Source organism: Anopheles merus, chromosome 2R (assembly GCF_017562075.2).
Source record: "Anopheles merus strain MAF chromosome 2R, AmerM5.1, whole genome shotgun sequence".
NCBI lineage: Eukaryota > Metazoa > Arthropoda > Insecta > Diptera > Culicidae > Anopheles > Anopheles merus.
In genome coordinates this window covers 49967387-49975602 of record NC_054082.1, presented here as the reverse complement: position 1 = coordinate 49975602, position 8216 = coordinate 49967387, and positions in this window count along the sequence as shown.

Sequence of the window (8216 nt, the reverse complement as noted above, 5' to 3'; positions counted from 1 at the left end):
GCTGTCTCTCAACTTGTTCCAGTTGCAAACTCATCAAGGTTTGTCGACACTGAGACACAATTATTTATGTCGTATCATAAGGATTATTTTTTAGTTTCATCCATCTTATGGATGTGTGATAATCTGTCTACAATTAGAACAATTTATCACAATCTGTCTAGATTAGAACGAGGAAAATAACTTAAAGACAGACAATTTATTTATCATTTTCTTTTCAACTCAATTAATGTTTAAGACATTAAATAACTATCCTACGTTCACTAAGAAAGTATTAAATGCCATTGCTTGCTCATCTGCATGGTGTTTTTAAGATCGTATAGTGGCTTCTAATAAAACTGTTTCTGTTATGTGGGCTTAGATTATAATTAGAGTATTAGTACAGTGACTAAACGATAAATCTATTGTTGAAACCTAATTTTCTTTTTGTAAGCTATTTATATTTATGGCGTGTAAAGTTTTCGTTGGTGAAAGGATAATGTCGATGTTGGGGCCCAGTTGGCAGGTGATGTGTTCTGCAGTATATTCTGGAATTCGGTTAAGATGTGACGGACGGTGATGTCGGCGGCACAGAAACTGCATAGTGGTGGGCTGATTTTTTGCAATAAAAAAGTATGGGTGAGGGTGAGGTGTGTCCAAAATCAGACGATGTGATAGCACTCTCTGACCATTCATATACCTGAAGGACAATTGCACTGTCAGTGAAGACCACGCTAGGTTTATCTCTGTCTAGATATCAGTCAGTTGCGATAACCAAGGCTATTGCTTCTGCGGTGAAGATTGAGGCATAATCTGGTAGCCTGATGGCACTATTGTCGATGCTGGAGTAGATTCCACCGACATCCATGTAAGAAAGTAGCCATATAGCCTCATCTATGTGCTTGACATCGTTAGCTTAATTTTTTTTTCTGATTCGAGATGGCAGTCTGTAATTTAGCTTTAAGTCCATGCTGGTCAGTTTAGCTACTACTTTGCATTGATTAAAATGAATTTAATAATAGCATTTTCAAATTTCATACTACCTTGAGGCCCTTATGGGTTTTATAGACCGCTACGTATAAATTTTGAGTTTATATGATAATTCATATGAAGTGTTGATATGCTCCAAAATTCAACAATCATTGTGCAAAGAGTAAACAGAAAATAGAAATTAGAAATTAGGCCCTTTATTTTCACAATATTGGCGCTCTGTGCAGTGTTTTGTACATAGCTTATGGATCGTTTCGATCACTGTTTAGATCTTCAAACCAGCCAATGAAAGGTTTATTCATAAGAAATCTTTGCTATTTTACAGCACGTCGAAGGGCATATGTATAATATAGCATACATGTTGTTATAAATTTGTTTTTATTAACGTCATGCTCAGTTCTATGCGATCGTTTCACAGTTTTATTTTATTTGTAAGGAGCACATTCAGTCATACATGAGAAAACAGCGAATTGTTTCGTTGTTCGAATTCTGAGAATGCAAAACATGTTCTCTCAAAGACAACGTTAGGAAATGATATTCCCGATGGTACGCCATGTACGACATAATTGCCCAATCGCCAACAACAAGCGCATAAATAAATGAAACAAGAAATATTCATACCCATCTCGGGAGGAAGATTTCGGCAAATACCATTTGCTGCCCGCTGTCGGTTGTATGCATGCATTAGCATAGTAATATTTTCGATTAATCTCAGCCCTGCTCGCTGCCGATCGTTCGATCGCCGGTGCGCGAAAGCATAATTTGTGGTGCGAAAATAATTAACATTCAACCGCAACGTTGGCTGGAGGTGGGCTGGGAGCAGGGGCAGCAGTAGAAACAAATCGGCGTTTAATCGTCCGGCTCACTGTGCCCGCAGGGGCCTCGACACAACTTTTGCTGCCCGCTGTCGAAAGTTGCCCGACACCAAGCCACCAAGCTTCCAGTTGTGGAAGCTTTCCATAATTTCATTTCAACCTGCTTGCCCTTCTTGTCCTCCGCTAATGAAGCAAAATCAATTCTGCATCTGGTTTGGAGCATGCTGCCCCTCACTTCATCCACCTGGGTGTAGCTATAAGGAATCTACGCGGCGTGTTCATAATTGGGCTGCGCAATGGTCGAAAAGCGCCACACTAAATTCGAAAACCGATCCGAAAGCAAAGGGAATCGAATCTCTTGCAATGCTCCCTGTACGAGCCCCAAGCTCGGCGCTCGCGGTTGAATTTGATTGAATATCCATTCCACGGTGTACATGGTTCGCGGCGTGTAGAAAATGTAGAAACTTATTAAATCCGGCCCATCCCCATTGTCAAATTTTGCTCCTAATTTATGTGCAGCCCGGCCAGCCGAACACGGACATGGGGTATGTTTTGGTTTCGGTGGTAATTTTGTGGCGATAGTTTCTTTTCCGTTGTTTGCGTTCGTCTGCGTTCGTCTACAGCTTCAGCTTCAGGCCGAGGTTGGACGGGGGCTGTGTTGCCAAACCACCACCGCTGGTGCATCGTTGGCTGATGCAACCTTTTTGTTTTTGTGTGATATGTTTAGCGCCGAGCATCCGCTGTTTCAAACAGCCTTCGCTGCATTGTATCTGGAGCAACGAAAATGAACCTCTTCATTTAAAGAACGAGCCTGCTTTTCAGCCCTCTACACGACGTGAGGGGCTAGCACGGCGCGGTGATGCTGTTGCAAAACGAGTCGAAATAGCTGAACGAATGCCGAAATGTATATGGCAAGAGTATCCTTTGCTTGGAAAGCAATTACGAGGAACACGAGGGGTAAAAGCGAAGCGAAAAAATGTTTTTAAAAACAATGTTTGAAGAGAAACACAAAACAAAACCAAGCCAGATTGTATGCTCATGTGAGGATCGCAATCTAATCGCATTTAAGTGAGTGATTTAGTATTGAGCGGAGCAGACCTATTGAATCTATTCGTGAATGTCAATGAGAAAATGAACGTTTTTGAATAAAGGGTGTAGAACCAATGGAAGGCAAACCTGTTTCAGTTCCTTTAAAATGTGCTTCTTGGTGAATGTAATAACACAAAAGCGACACAACTTTTGAGTGACATTCGTCCTCGCGCTTCGGCATCTCAGTCCGCGACGGACAGACAATCAAACGCCAAACCAGTCAAAATGGTGCATCAATTGATTGCAAACGGGCAAGAATGACCGAAAGGAAACCGCACCACAACAACAACAAAAAAACCAAAACCATTCTAGAGCACAAAAAACACCCAAAACACATTGGCAAGCTCCTCAAATCCAATCGAAAGAAGCTCGATGTGCCAAAACAAAGCAAATCCGCTCGTCAGCATCCTGTGTAGCGGCAGTGCGGCACGATGCAACCTTCCGATGAGGCACTTCTTCGCGCTAATTCGCAAATCTTCATGAGCATTTGAACACTGGCTTTGGAAAGCTTTGGCCAGCACTCTCTGGCGAACCCGTCGGCTTGCCAATTCGTTTCATCTGGAGCCTGTGGTTCCACCCCCCCCCTCCCCCCACTCTTTTGTCGTCAGCCGGTAGGCGAAGTATTCAGGTACGGAAGGCATTCGCTCACACGGGCGATGGTCACAACACCATCACACCGTGTACCTGGGGATATCGAATCGGTGTGCTCCCTGAAACTACACCAACCTTCCAAATCGTTTGTTGGCGCAGGAGAAGAATGGAGGAAGCACAAAAATCCACATTTTATACTCCCTTTTTCAAACGAATCGATTATAATTGGATTTCTTTGCTTTTCGTGCGGATGTGTGTCTGGTCGCCCGTCTGGTAGGTTCGTGTGTTTCGCGTTTTCTCGCGGTAGTCACCGATTCGGTGCTGCCTCGGAAGGGAATCACTTTCGATACAAAAAAAAAGAGTGAGCTTGGATAGATAGGATAATCGGTGGGGATGTAAGTGGGCAAGTATAGGCAGCACACTTGGAGGTAATGAATCGTTAGATAATGAGGCTGTTATCAGGAAGTAAGTTGCAGGATGTCACAGCAGGATGTTTAATTAAACGATAGTGATACTTTCGAGGTAGCAGTTAATTTAATTTAAGATATAATGTGTTACTAGCGTGCGGATGAAATGAAGCTTTTACATTGTACCCTATTTATTTGGAATTGCTGACTTGCTGCGGTTGCTTTGCTGTCTGTCCGCCACTCGTCATTTGCATAGATTGAATCGATACCGTTAACGAATCCTTTCCTTTTTCCTTTGCAACTTTCCGTCTGTCAAAGCAACACACAATTCGCGACAGAAGTTCACATCAAGCGGGATGATTGGAGACTCATATGGGAAGGTGGTGCAAAAGGGACATGATATTTTTATGCTATTTAATTTGGGTGGGATTAACAGGTTAGCCGGTCTCATGGTACAGTCGTCAACTCGTACGACTTAACAACATGCCCGTCATGGGTTCAAGCCCCAAATAGACCGTGCCGCCATACGTAGGACTGACTATCCTGCTATGGGGGGAAATCAATAAGTCACTGAAAGCCAACCCCACAAGTGTGTTGGCAGGCCTTGACCGGCATCGGTTGTTGAGCCAAAGAAGAAGAAGGGATTAACAGGTTATTTTTAGTTATCTTTGAAATTAACTTCAAATTAAATTTACCATATTTTTGTTGGATATGTAGTTATCCAATATTCAATGATTCTATTGCCAAATAATTCAATGATTTAATTAAACAATTCATCATAATTAATTAAATGACGTTAATCATACTCTTATCTCCTTCGCTAGGCCTAGTATTATGTTTTTCAAATCCAATTTTAAATCTAACAGAGAAGAACGAAGTTAGTTTCGTCAAGATGGAATCATTCGAATATCCTGCTTGCCACTATTTAGGTTTTATTAAAATTAAATCGTTTGTTAATCTTTTACCACAATTTTATTTTTAAATCCTGAATTCATAAAGAATAACATAAATTTAAAATTAATATCCACGTGTGAACATCTTGCTCCGTGTTGCCCATAATTAAAACAAGCGCATTGATCGTTAAGCATCTTAAAATGTAAGAAACTTGCTCAAAATATAAACACAAACCCCCGTCGACAGAATGCCGTCCACTCCCTTTTGCCTCGCCATTTCGGCGCATTCGAAGAAGTAAGATGAAAATCGCGAGCATATGTTTATATAATGCTCGTAGCAGCGGTCGTGTTCGTTCGGTTCTGTCCCTACCAAGCGGAAGCTGTGTCTGCCTTGCAGTCAGATCATGAGCACACATCGCTTTACAATCTTGCCGTTTTGATTTTTTTTGGGTTGGCAAAGGCAGTTGGGACGACCGAAGGGTCGCAGAGCCTTTGGTGGGGATACGGTGTGATCCTCGGTTGATTATGATCCTCGGTGTGAAGGTAGGCGGCCGAGATGGGGCAAGAATGCGAAAATTGAAAGGCAAGCACACACCGCGAAACGGATGCAAAGGAGGGACGCAAACTCGCATCAATCCAATTGGCTGCTTTGGTCCCCGTCTTTGAGCGCTTTGCCGTCGTCGTCTTCGTCATTGATGTCGTCTGTTCATCATCGGGCCTGATTATGGACCACTGCGTTATCGTATAACCGTGCGGTTGATCCTTTGACGATTGGGCGGTTGGGGCACATGCTGCGGAGCATCGGTGGCAGCGCGATTTCCGCTCCTGGAATGTTCCAATTTTCTGATCCGATGGTGGAAAAATAATGAAATGGATCCGTAAATTCACCCATCATGACTTCGGCAGCAGTGAAGTGCAGTTGCAAGCGCAATAGCACTTCAGGACGATCAAATACTGACTTTTGCAATTTCGCGTTCACATAGTTTCCGATGAAAGGGTATAAGTGACTTTTTTCTTCACAGAACGAAATGCATGGCACGTGAAAAAATGGAAGAAAAATAATTACTTATACCAACTTATTCGGCTCGATGCGCAATGCACGTTTTCTCTTCAATTCAAAATTGCGAACGTGTTTTTGTGCTAACTTTCAGGCACCTACAAGCATTCCCTTAAATCAATAACAAACTTTTCGTTTTCGCGATTAAAAGAACTAAACAGACTTCTATGATAATGTTTGGCAGCAAGAAATAAAACTACTCTTTTGCAATTGAAACAATACAGTTCGCTTGAGGAACGAAACCTCTTCAAGAAAGAGTGCTAAATGACGACTCAGCGCAGGAACTGAGTGCATTTATGTGCGACTTGTTACCAACTAGTAAAAACACCCTCGATGCACCGAAATGCACACTTTAACGCCAACGACGGTGCTGAACCGAATAACTCTTGTGTTTGAAGTTCAACAAAACATTGGAAAAGTTTTCTCCACTAAACTGTGTGTATGCTTGGGGAGGGTTCGGATTGGATCCCTCCTCGCCTTTCTAGGACGCACCGGAAGAGAAGTCAATCCCAGGACATGGTAAACGGGGACAGGAAATGGAAACATCTGGCAAGCTGGCTGGTGATGTTGGGATTGCCGTGTGGCTCTAGGGTTGATTCCGATTGGTTTGGGACGAAGGAGTCACATCGATCGCGATGGAAGTAGAAAACTCCGATGGCAGCGACGAAGCGGCAGCGGACGATTAAAATATTCTGCTCGCGGGCAGGCAAACGGAACACGTTGTACTTGTTTAAACTCGCTCGCGCGTTCCAGTCCCGACACAGTGAGGGCCGTTGCAGCGAAATGAAGTCCAATGTTCGAGGTCCAAACCCTTTTGGAATTTGATGTAAAAAAAAAGAAACCGAGGGTTAAAATATCCCTCCTGTCCTGGTGGAACGCTTTTCGCAGTTTCAAGCTGCTTCGAGTGGCTTGTGGCGGCAGCTGGAACTGTGTTGTGGATCCCTTCATTGACTGATGCAACTGGCAGACCCACACGAGATGCAGTTCACAGTCGTTTCCTCTCGACACAACAAGCAATCCCCAATCCTTCTTCAGCCCTGTGTGTAGTTGGACGTATCCGTCCTCGTATCTTAACGGGGCAAAAGTTTCATTATTTATTTTCTTTGATTTTGCTTTTTTGCGTACTTCGTCGATGCCTTCCGATGGGAGACACAGTGCCTTCCGAGGACGAGGCGTGGGTAAACGGGCGTTGCATTCGGAAGGTATAATTTTCGTGGCGGACCCGGGCTGGTACCTGGGCCAGGCTGTGGAATCTGCCCCGGAGCGACTCGAGGCTTGATTAAAACACCCCAAAAACCGAGGCTGCCCGGTGGAAAGCGAAAACGGCGAAATGGCAATTGAATGTTTTGGTCGTCTTCGAAACCGTTTGATGTGTTCTGCTTTTCAAATTGGCCGGTTGGAAGGACAGGCGGGAAAATGGCAAACCGAAGCCGCTCTAAACGATACATTGTCCATCCGGATGCACATTCATCAGTGGACTGTCAGGTAAAAACACGACCAAGGGGAGCAACTAGGAGGAGTATTGGGATATCATTCAACGGTTGCAGCGATCTTTGGCTTTTCATTTTTCAACCCTACAAGCAACGACGACAACTCAGAGCGTTTGTCTGTGTGTCATTGTTTGTTGTCGATCGTTGTTCCCGGTGTTGATCGAATCGGTTAGTTGGTTGATCGGTTAGGAATTTTCGGTTCAATATATTCAGACGACGCGTCGCACAGCAAACGACACGTTCGGGGGTCCAAATGCATTGGAATTGCAACGATCGCTCGTCTTGAACGATTCGCACACCGCAGATGAGAGGTTATGGATCAGCCGATGCGCGGTGTGTGATGGATTAATGCCGAACACAAGGATGACATTTGAAAGTCAAATATCGGGCGGGTCGGGCATTTTGTGGACGAATTTGTGGCTCCCGAAATGCGGGTCGGTTTCGGTCAAAGGAATTGCAACGAGGCTGGAAGAGGGGTTTTAATTGACGATATTTTTCGCCAGCCCCCACAAACGGTTTGCTGTGTGCATTGTTTCTTGGTTTTTTTTTTTTCGTTTTAGTCAGATATTCAGCGGCAAAATTTGGATGGATGTTTGATCGTTTGCACGTTCTGCAGCGGCAGGATGTCAATCAGTGCGATAATCCGCCTGACGGACGAAAACACTGCGCAAATATGTTTATTTAACGAGCCATTCCATTGAATGCGGCGGAAAACAATTGAACAGAAGGTTGGAATACATTAGCAAGGGCGTGGCGTTGTATTTCCTCAAGCGTACAATAGATGAATTTGTATAAGTGTTCATCAGATTGCAGCTTGCATCCTGCTTTTCGAGGGTTCATGTGATTGATATGGATTATTCGTGATGAATGTCTTCAGTAAGGTTTAAAATTAAGCGAAACATTTCTGC